This window comes from Triticum urartu, chromosome 7 (genome assembly GCF_003073215.2).
Source record: "Triticum urartu cultivar G1812 chromosome 7, Tu2.1, whole genome shotgun sequence".
Classification (NCBI taxonomy): Eukaryota; Viridiplantae; Streptophyta; class Magnoliopsida; order Poales; family Poaceae; genus Triticum; species Triticum urartu.
Window position 1 is genome coordinate 495,005,953 of NC_053028.1, and position 12,595 is coordinate 495,018,547.

Below are 12,595 nucleotides of genomic sequence, written 5' to 3' on the forward strand. Positions count from 1 at the left end.
TTTGAGAAGCTCTAACCCATGTTTTCGGATCTAACTCATCCAACCAATCATGAGCTTCTTTATTTAAAATAAGCATCTGATCCATGTTGGCCCTAAATTGACCTTTTGTAGTACTTCTTGCACATCTCCACAGTTGGTTCTTCAAGATTTCACCTTTGAAGTTTTTTGTGAAATTCTGCCATAAATGCCTAACACAAAATCTATGCTCCGAGTCACTAAATAGTTCCTTAACAGCCCTAATTAATCCCTGGTTGAGATAAAGCAATGTAAGCATGCCGAATTAATTATGATAATAAAACTATGTAAGCATGTAGAATTTATTAGAACAATAAAATGCATGTGAGCATTAATAAAATACATGAGACATATGATCTTACTTTTTGCTTGTCTGACATAATGCTCCATCGCGAGGTGTTCGCAATGCCTAAGTCTTCTTTCAAAGCAGTCAAAAACCATCTCCAACTTTTGGTATTCTCAACTTCGACAACACCAAAAGCTATTGGAAAGATGCAATCATTGGGGTCCATTCCAATAGCTGTCAAGAGAATGCCTCCAAATTGGGTCTTCAAATGGGTTCCATCAAGAAAGAGAACTGGCCTACAAGATGATAAAAAACCCCTCTTGCATGCATCAAATGAGAAGTAACATTTCCTAAATTGACCATCATTGGCAAGCTCAACAAAGAAAGTGCTGCCTGGATTAGATCTCCTCAACTCATGCCCATAGTCCCACAACTTATTGTATTGTGCAATTTCATCTCCATATATTATGTTGTGTGCAATTTTCCTAGCTCTACCAAGTTTTCCCCTCTTGACTTTCATGTTCCATTCTTGTTGCACTAGTGACCCTAAACCCTTTAGTGTCATTTTCTCATCTGCTCTGATCTTCTCCACATACTTATGAGCTATATATCTGGCAGTAAAAGCTTTTACTTGCCACTTCTTGCAACAAGTGTGTTCATCTATGAATGTCTTGATCATAATTGATTGTGTCCTGTTGTCATATGATGCATACAAATACCAGGGACATCCATCATTGCATTTAGCTCCAAGTCTAGTTTTGTCATTCTTCGGAAATGTTATGTTCAACCTCTCTTTGCAGCTGTACTCTCTAATTGCTTTCCTCAACTGATCAATAGACGAGAACACTTGACCCAAATGGAACTTTGGCTCATTCATATCTGCCTCTGTAAAGTATTTGAAATTGAATTTCATGTCTTCTTCATCTGAATCTGGAAGGTCCAGTCTATCATCTTCAGAAATGTCATCTTCTACAACTTCTTTTCCTTTCCCTTTCCATTCCTTCTCCGCACCATTCTGCTTCCTGTGAATGAACAAATCTTCATCACCATCCTCTAGATCATAGTCACTATCTACTAATGATGGAGCATAATCGGAGTCAGACGATTCATCATCACTGCCCGCGTCATCTTCTTTCTCTGTTTTTCCTCTCACTCTGCATGTACTTGTCCCTTCTTTTGTACCCTCATCAACATGACTGTATGGCACATTGCTCTGCTCCAAAACACTCTCATGCTCCTGCTCTCTGTTGCACTTCATAGGCCTGATAACATCATGCAATTGAGGGGTGGGGTTTGCAATAACAATATCCCATGTTTCTGTGGTAATGTTATCCCCATGCTCAAGATAAAACATGAGAAACCTATGTCCCTCTCTAACCATTGCCCTGATGCAGGTTGTGTCGCTGTCCTTTGATAACAATCGAAGACCATCTTCATTGATTTGCATACCAGGCAGCAACAAGTACGTGTTAATACTTGCTTTCCTTTCATAACCCAATGTCTCAATTAACTCATCAAACATGGCCATACATGTCATGTCAGCCTCGCAATAATCATAACAAACCTTCCTTCCATTAACATAGGACCTATTGCCTCCTATCCCCATGAAAAATCCACCATGAACGAACTCTGCAGTGAAGTGATCAGTTTCGTGTGCTGTCAAACAAAGGAAAAACAAATTTTTCAGTTTATCCGTTCAAAAACCCTACGGCTGCATCCAAACCCTAACCAAATCAGTACCAACTTGAACTAAATTGATGATCATGGAAAGGCTCCAAATCAATAAACAATATTTCCCTACTAACAACAGCCAGAGGAGAGGTATGAGCCGGAAACGAACTCACCATATTTGGGTACAGGACCCTTGTCGTGCCGCCGGACGGGAACCATCGCCGCCGATGACGACTCACGGTGGCTATGTCCTCGCAGCCACTGCCGATCGCCTTCTACTCTCTCCCTCAATGCTCGCTATCGCGTTGCCGATCTCCACCGATCTCAATCAACCGCCGCCGCTACTCGTCGTTGCCTCTGCCTACCTCGACGGGTGCAGGACTCGACTGAAAGCAAGGACCCCTTTGCAAAAACTGAATCGGCCCGCGTCGGCCTGTGCTGATGTGGCAGGACATGTAGTCGTGTACGTACGTGGGCCTGCCGCAGGACCGTCGATGGACCAGTTTCGCAAGTAGCGGGATCGTAACGAGGCAACGCGCAAGTTCCAGGACCGTTCTGGACCAAACCAGCGAGTACAGGGACTGTACGTGCAATTCACTCGTTAATTTTCGTAGATTTTTTCGTCCACTTTTCTTGGGTGCGACGGGAGGTTAACCCTGGACTGCGTGCGAGGATCGCTACGAGGTTTTTATTGGTTTGATGCGGTTCACAGTGAGATGGGAGTGAGGACGAAAAAAACCTGATATACGTGGCATGAAATTTAGCTGGCGGAGACTACCAACTGAGACATTAGAAGTAGAGATATATATTACATGTTATTCTACTGTAGACAGAGCAAATCACACGGCTTATTAGCAGCAATCGTCTGTGTTATTATTGGTCTTCACACACATTTCTAATTACGAACCTGTTTGCCGCGTATCACACACATCTTGTTCAGTTGAACCATTTTCATTGTGTTGCCTAATCACACACAGTTCATCCTAGTGAACCGTATGCTATATATCGCACATGCCTTCATCTGGCTGCCCGTTTCTTTTGTTCCTCCTCATCCCAAACAGTTAATTGAACTAAACCGTATGCCCTGCATCGCACACGCAACTAAAATCTGAACCGTGTTTGATGCATCCGTCATCACAAACATTTTGCACCTTTTTTGACGGGATTTTTACACCCCCGTTTGCGATGGCATCGCACACAATTTCATCGCACACAATTTCGTCGAAGGGTCTCTAATCGTAGTGTCGCGTTTGGACCATCCTGCAATAGTGGTTGCTTAAGCAATCATCAAAAAAGTTCTGTAAACAGAGAAACCATCCATGAAAACCTCAACAATCTTTTCACAAAAGTCGAAGCATATAGCAGTTATACATCTTTGAAAGGTAGCAGGTGCATTACATAAACCAAAAGGTATACGTCTATAAGCAAAAGTACCGAAAGAGCAAGTAAAAGTGGTCTTTTCTTGGTCCTCTTTTGACGCAGGTATTTGAGAGAAACCAGAATAACCATCTAGAAAGCAAAAATGTGTATGTTTGGATAATCTTTCTAGCATTTGATCAATAAAAGGTAGAGGGTAATGATCTTTTCTAGAAGTTGTTTAATTTCCAAAAATCAATTACCATTCTATAACCTATAACAATGCTTTGTGGAATCAATTCATTCTTATCATTAGGAACAACAGTAATACCGCCCTTCTTAGGGACACAATGCACATGACTTACCCATCTACAATCAGCAATAGGATAAATTATACGTGCCTCCAGAAGCTTTAATATTTCATTTCTTACCACTTCTTGCATCTTAGGATTTAACCATCGTTGATGATCAACAACTAGTTTAGCATCAGGCTCCAAATTAATTTTGTACTGACATAGAGTGGGACTAATGCCCTTAAGATCATCAAGAGTATATTCAATAGCTGCACGGTGCTTCTTCATAGTTTTCACTAATTTCTTTTCTTCATGCTCTGAAAGGTTAGCACTAATAATAATAGGATATATCTTATTTTTATCAAGATAAGTGTATTTCGAAGTATCAGGTAATTGCGTAAGCTCAAACATGGGATCACCCTTGGGTGGAGGAGGATCCCCAAGGAGTTCAATAGGAAAGTTTTGTTTAAAAACATAACCTTGGTTAAAGAATATTTCATCTAATTCCTTTCATTCATTCATAAACATATCATTTTCATGGTCTAGCAAATATTGATCTAAAGGATCAGTAGGAGGCACGACAATAGAAGCAAGACCAATAATTTCATCCTCACTAGGAAATTATTTATCACGGGGTTGTCTACGAAATTTGGAAAAATTAAAATCATGAGACTTATCACCTAAACTAACAGTAACAATATCTTTCTCGCAGTCTATCTTAGCATTAATAGTATTCAAGAAAGGTCTACCAAATATAATGAGACAAAAATCATCTTGTGGGGAAGCAAGAACAAGAAAATTAGTAGGGTATTTTATTTTCCCACACAAGACTTCAACATCTCTAACAATCCAAATTGGTGATATGGTATCTCTATTTGCAAGCTTAATAGTAACATCAATATCTTCCATCTCAGCGGATGCAATATCATTCATAATTTCTTTATATAGAGTAAAAGGAATTGCACTCACACTAGCACCCACATCACATAAACCATGATAACAATGATCTCCTATTTTAACAGAAACAACAGGAGTGCCAACAACAGGTCTATGTTTATCTTTAATATGAGGTTTAGCAATTTTAGCAGCTTCATCACAGAAATAAATAACATGCCCATCAATATTATCAACCAAGAGATCTTTAATCATAGAAATTCTAGGTTAAACTATAATTTGTTCAGGGGTGTAGGTGTTCTAGTATAACTCTTATGAACCATAGTTGAAGCTTTAGCATGATCCTTAATTCTAACAGTGAAAGGTGGTTTCTCAATATAAGTTGTAGGAATAATAGAATCAACATTATAAGTAATGGCTTCTTCTTCAACTTTAATAGGTTCTACTACTTACACTTCAATGGGAGGATGATATTTAAACCACTTCTCCTTAGGGAGATCAACACGAGTAGCAAAAGATTCATAGAAAGAAGCTACTATCTCAGAGTCAAGTTCATATTTAGTGCTAAAATCATGAAAAACATCGGTATCCATAAAAGATTTAACACAATCAAACTTAAGGTTTATACCTGACTCATTACCTTCGTCGAGTTCCCAATCTTCAGAGTTGCATTTAATTCTTTTCAAGAAATCCCATTTGAATTCAATAGTTTTCTTCAAAAAAGAACCAGTACAAGAAGTATCGAGCATGGATTTATCACTACGAGAAAGCCGAGTATAAAAATTATGAATAATAATTTCTATTGTGAGCTCATGATTGGGGCATGAATATAACACTGACTAAAGCCTCCCCCAAGCTTAAGCGATAATTTCTCCTTCACAAGGCCAAAAATTATATATATAATTCTGATCACGATGAACTAGATGCATAGGATAAAACTTCTGATGAAATTCCAATTTCAATCGGTTGTAGTTCCATGATCCAATAACATCACATAGACTATACCATGTCAATGCCTTTCCCTTAAAAGATAAAGGGAATACATTCTTATTGACAACATCCTCGGGCAAACCTGCAAGCTTAAATAATCCACAAACTTCATCCACATAGATTAGGTGCATATCAGAATGTAATGTTCCATCTCCTATGTAAGGATTAGCTAGCAGTTTCTCTATCATACCCAAAGGAATTTAATAATAAGTATTTTTAGTAGGTGTAGTCGGTTGAGGAGCAACTCTTTGGTCTTCCGGTCGGGGTGAAGATACCCCGAACAAGCCCCTCAAAGGATTATTTTCCATAGTAACAAGTGATAGTAAATTTCAGCACACTATATAAATGTTTCCTTACCAAATTCCACTTACCAAAGGCACTTCACTCCCCGACAACGGCGCCAGAAAAGATTCTTGATGACCCACAAGTATAGGGGATCTATCGTAGTCCTTTCGATAAGTAAGAGTGTCAAACTCAACGAGGAGCAGAACGAAATGACAAGCAGTTTTCAGCAAGGTATTCTCTGCAAGCACTGAAATTATCGGTAACAGATAGTTGTGTGATAAGATAATTCGTAACAAGTAATGAGTAACAAAAGTAACTAAGGTGCAGCAAGGTGGCCCAATCCTTTTTGTAGCAAAGGACAAGCCTGGACGAACTCTTATATAAATCAAAGCGCTCCCAGGACACATGGGAATTATTGTCAAGCTAGTTTTCATCATGCTCATATGATTCGCGTTCGTTACTTTGATAATTTGATATGTGGGTGGATTGGTGCTTGGGTGCTGTCCTTCCTTGGACAAGCCTCCCGCTTATGATTAACCCCTCTCGCAAGCATCCGCAACTACGGAAGAAGAATTAAGATAAATCTAACCATAGCATGAAACATATGGATCCAAATTAGCCCCTTACGAAGCAACGCATAAACTAGGGTTTAAGATTCTATCACTCTAGCAACCCATCATCAACTTATTACTTCCCAATGCCTTCCTGAAAGATTGAGCATGTCGCCTAGAGGGGGGTGAATAGGCACTTTGAAATAATTACGGTTTAGGCTTGAACAAATGTGGAATAAACCTAGAGGTTAATTTGTCAAGCACAAAATCTAAAAAGACTAGGCTCACCTATGTGCACCAACAACTTATGCTAAGAAATATAAACAACTATGTGATAGCAAGATATATGACAAGGAACAATATGGCTATCATAAAGTAAAGTGCATACGTAAAGGGCTCGGGTAAGAGATAACTGAGGCACGTGGAGACGATGATGTATCCCGAAGTTCACACCCTTGCGGATGCTAATCTCCATTTGGAGCGGTGTGGAGGCACGATGCTCCCTAAGAAGCCACTAGGGCCACCATGATCTCCTCACGCTCTCGCACAATGCAAGATGTCGTGATTCCACTAAGGGACCCTTGAGGGCGGTCACCGAACCCGTACACTTTGGCAACCCTTGGGGGCGATCACCGAAACCTGTCAAATTGCTCAGGGCGATCTCCACAACCTAATTGGAGACCACGAAGCTTTCACGAAGCTTTACACCACAATGATTGAGCTCCAAACAGCACCAACTGTCTAGGGCGCCCAAGCACCCAAGAGGAACAAGCTCAAGGGTACCAAGAACCCAAGAGTAATAAACTTCTCAACTTGTAACTTCCACGTATCACCGTGGAAAACTCAAACCGATGCACCAAATGCAATGGCAAGGGCACACGGAGTGCCCAAGTCCTTCTATCTCAATTCCCACCGAAGCAACTAATGCTAGGGAGGAAAATGAGAGGAAGAACGAATAAGAGAACACGAAGAACTCCAAGATCTAGATCCAAAGGATTCCCCTCACATAGAGGAGAAAGTGATTGGTGGAAATGTGGATCTAGATCTCCTGTCTCTTTCCCCCACCCAAAACTAGCAAGAATCCATGGAGGGATTGAGAGATAGCAAGCTCGAAAAAGGTCAATAATGGGGGAAGAACTCAGCTCAAAAGGATAAGGCCCAATGGGGAAGAAGATCCCCTTTTATAGGCGGGGGAAAATCAAACCGTTATCCCCATTCTCAGCCTGCAGCAGGTGGTACTACCGCTCTAGGGAGCGGTACTACCGCTGGCCACAACGGTACTGCCGCTCGGCCCCACGGTACTACCATTGGGACCTTGCACAACGCCTAAGGGAGAAGGGACAAAGGAGAGAGCCACTGAGCGATACTAGTAGAGGTAGTAGGTGTTGTACTACCGTTTACGAGCTATACTACCGCTCCTACTACCACTAATCCCGACACGAGAAACGCCGGCCTCGAGTGGAGGTGGTACTAGCACGGAACTGGAGCGGTACTACCGCTTATGGCCATGGGCGGTACTACCGCCGTGAGACAGCGGTACTACCGCTTGTGGCGATAAGAGGTACTGCCGCTCCGGCCCAGCGGTACTACCGCTGGCGCCTTCCTTATGCCACTTCCACAAAACAAGTATACTCGGAGGAAAACTAGAACTGTCATAACTTCTGCAAATGAGCTCCGAATTGAGCAAACTCAAGCTTGTTGGATAGAAGACGATGAGTAGCATCAAAACAAAGACATAAAGAGTAGTGAACCCTCCAACAGAGAAGAACCGGCATAACCTCCAACATCGAAAACAACATAGAAGATGCATGTGAACTCCGTTTTCGATGAACTCGAGCTTGTCAACAAGATGACCATAAGCTCTAAGACTCACAAAGAGAACCAAACAAGAACCAAGAAAGATGTTGCATGGATGTAATGGTTTGAGCTCTCTATGAACGAACAATCAAGCTACTCATCAAGAGCCCCCCTTGATAGTACGTCACTCAATCGTACAACCCGGTCTCCCAACTACCACCATGAGACCGGTAAAATAGAAAACCTATCAAGGGCAAACCTTTAACTTGCACATAGTCCACTTGAGCTAGATGATGATGATCTTGACTCCCTCAAGTTGGACCACCTTTCTTGATTGTGTTGGCTTGATGAAGACTAGTCGATTGCTCCCCCATAATCCTCTATGGGTGAGCCACTCTTCCGCACATCTTCACACATCCATTGTCACCACAATGGATAGCAAGATTCAAGCACTTGATCTCTTCGTGATGCTCCACTTGAACTTGCACAGGACAATCTTGATGACGATCACCACTTGATGTCATCCTCTCCATGGGTTGCGTGAATCTTCCTCTTGACGCAAGACCATGGAAACATACCTAACCCCACATAGAACTCTCACGTAGACCATGGGTTAGTACACAAAGTGTAATGGACAATGCTTACAATACCATGGGATCACTTGATCCCCCTCGGTACATCTTCTACGCTTTGTGAGTAGATCAACTTGATTCATGATAATCCCCAAGTGCAGGGAATCATCATAGCAATTCCTAATGGTGGAAGTGATAAGTATGGAGTGTCGAACCCACAAGGAGCTAAAGGTAAGATCAATATTCTCTCAAGCCCTATCTGCCACTGATACGACTCTACGTACACCGAAGTTTGCTTCCAACTAGAAATGAGAAATAAAACTACGGTGTGCGTATGAAGAGGATAACTTTGCATGGTATCGAAGAGATAAAATATAAAAGTAGGTGTTGTTATCATAAAGTTAGAATATATTACTAAATATTATAAACAGCGAGTGTGGGATAATGATGGATCGGTGTGCGGAATTGTCTTAGGCAATTGTTAACAAGACCGATAGTCATCATTGCAATTTCATATGAGGGAGAGGCATAAGCTAACATACTTTCTCTTCTTGGATCATATGCACTTATGACTGGAACTCTATCAAGCATCCGCAACCACTAAAGATCATTAAGGTAAAACCCAACCATAGCATTAAAGCATCAAGTCCCCTTTATCCCATATGCAACAACCCCCTTACTCGGATTTATGCTTCTGGCACTCAAGCAACCCACTATAAGCAAATCATGAACGTATTGCAACACCCTACAGCGGGAATCCCTCACGCTTGCGCGATGCGGAGGGCACAATAGGACAACACCAAAATAAAACATACAACACATACCAATCTAGATCATCAATCAACCCAAAAGACAAAGGATATCTACTCAAAACATCATAGGATGGCAACACATCATTGGATCATAATATGTGGCATAAAACACCATGTTCAAGTAGGGATTACAGCGGGGTGCGGGAGAGTGGATCGCGTAAAAGAGATGAGGATGGTGATGATGGTGGTGATGTTGAAGAAGACGATCACCGCGGTGATGATTCCCCTCCCGATGGCATTCCGGTGCCACCGAGAGAGAGTAGGAGAGGTTCTCCCCCTTGTGCTTACTCCTCCATGGCCTCCCCTTGGATGGGGAGAGGTTCTCCCTCTGGTCCTTGGCCTTCATGGTGATGATGGCCCCTCCAGGATCCTCCTCCATAGCCTTCGGTGATGATGGCCCCCTCCCACAGGGTGCCAGAGAGGGCCTATATTGATTTCTCATGGCTACAGAGGCTTGCGGTGGCGGAACTTCCAATCTAGGTTAATTTCTAGAGGTTTGGGTATTTATAGGACAGGTTGGCGTCGAGAACAAGTCAGGGGCCCCACGGGTAGTCCACGAGGCACAGGGGCGCGCCCAGGGGGTGGGCGCGCCCCCACCCTCGTGGGGCCCACGGGACTACACTCCGGTAGATTTTTGTTCCAGTATTTTTTATATTTTCCAGAAAAATTCTCCATTGATTTTCATCGCATTCTGAGAACTTTTATTTCTGCACAAAAACAACACCACTATAGTTCTGCTGAAAACAACGTCAGTCCGGGTTAGTTTTGATCAAATCATACCAAAATCATATAAAACTATTGTAAACATGGCATGAATACTTCATAAATTATAGATACGTTGGAGGCGTATCAATTCACTCTTGACTTAGTCTTGATCAACCTTGAAACTTTCCAACTCTCTTCATGTGGATGATGTCTTGAAGGTAAACATGAATGATCACACAATCTTCTTCTTGAAGACATGCTTGCAATAAGCTCAACACTCACATGACCAATCTTTGGATAATTCCTTAATAGCACCTTGGTCAACACATTAACTCCTTGAAACCAACACATGGACTTCAAGAAATGCCTATGGACAAATCCTTCAAATATACTCAAGGCAACCATTAGTCCATAGAGAATGTCATCAATTACCAAAACCTCACATGGGGGCACCGCATGTTCTTTCACTTCCCCTAGGCTCAAATCATGGTAAAGTGTCATGTAGTCGACGTTCACATAACACCACTAGAGGAGAGATAACATACATCTCATCAAAATATCAAACGAATACCAAATTCACATGATTACTTATAACAAGACTTCTCCCATGTCCTCGGGAACAAACGTAACTACTCACAAAGCAAAATCATGTTCATAATCAGAAGAGTATTAATTATCATTAAGGATATGAAAATATGATCTTCCACCGAATAAACCAACTAGCATCAACTACAAGGAGTAGTCAACACTACTAGCAACCCACACGTACCAATCTGAGGTTTTGAGACAAAGATCGGATACAAGAGATGAACTAGGGTTTGAGAGGAGATGGTGTTGGTGAATATGTTGATGGAGACTGACCCCCTCTCGATGAGAGGATCGTTGGTGATGATGATGGCTTCGATTTCCCCCTCCCGGAGGGAAGTTTCCCCGGCAGAACAGCTCCGCCGGAGCCCTAGATTGGTTCTGCCCAAATTCTACCTCGAGATTGCCGCGCTTCGTCCCGAAAGCTTCCTCCTATTTTTTCCAAGTCAAAACACACCTTATCGCAGAAGATGGGCATCGGGGGCCTACCAGGAGGCCCAGAAGGCATGGGGCGCGCACAGGGGGTAGGGCGCGCCCCCACCCTTGTGGATGACTGGTGGCCCCCCTCTGGTGCTTTCTTCGCCCAATATTTTCTATATATTCCAAAATAATTCTCCGTGAAGTTTCAGGACTTTTGGAGTTGTGCAGAATAGGTATCTAATATTTTCTCCTTTTCCAGTCCAGAATTCCAGCTGCCGGCATTCTCCCTCTTCATGTAAACCTTATAAAATAAGAGAGAAAAGTGATACGTCCATTTTGCATCATGCTTTTATATCGATATTTATTGCATTATGGGCTGTTATTACACATATGTCACAATACTTATGCATTTTCTCTCTTATTTTACAAGGTTTACATGAAGAGGGAGAATGCCGGTAGCTGGACTCCTGGGCTAGAAAAGGAGCTAATATTAGAGACCTATTCTGCACAACTCCAAAAGTCCTGAAACTCCACGAAAGTCAGTTTTGGAATACATTAAAAATATTGGGCGAAGAAAGCACCAGAGGGGGGCCACCGGCTGTTCACGAGGGTGGAGGGCGTGCCCTACCCCCTGGGCATGCCCCCTGCCTCATGGGCCACCTGGAAGCCCCCCGATGACCATCTTCTGGTATAAGGTGTCTTTTGCCCTGGAAAAGATCATAAGGAAGATTTCGGGCCGCCGTCTCGAGGCGGAACCTTGGTGGAACCAATCTAGGGCTCCGGCGGAGCTGTTCTGCCGGGGAAACATCCCTCCGGGAGGCGGAAATCGTCACCATTGTCATCACCATCGATCCTCTCATCGGGAGGGTGTCAATCTCCATCAACATCTTCACCAGCACCATCTCCTCTCAAACCCTAGTTCATCTCTTGTATCCGATCTTTGTCTCAAAACCTCAGATTGGTACCTGTGGGTTGCTAGTAGTGTTGATTGCTCCTTGTAGTTGATGCTAATTGGTTTATTCGGTGGAAGATTGTATGTTCAAATCCTTTATGCACATTAATACCCCTCTGATTATGAACATGAATATGATTTGTGAGTAGTTATGTTTGTTCCTGAGGACATGGGAGAAGTCTTGTTATAAGTAGTCATGTGAATTTGGTATTCGTTTGATATTTTGATGAGATGTATGTTTTCTTTCCTCTAGTGGTGTTATGTGAACGTCAACTACATGACACTTCACCATTGTTTGGGCCTAGGGGAAGGCATTGGGAAGTAATAAGTAGATGATGGGTTGCTAGAGTGACAGAAGCTTAAACCCTAGTTTATGCGTTGCTTCGTAAGGGGCTGATTTGGATCCATATG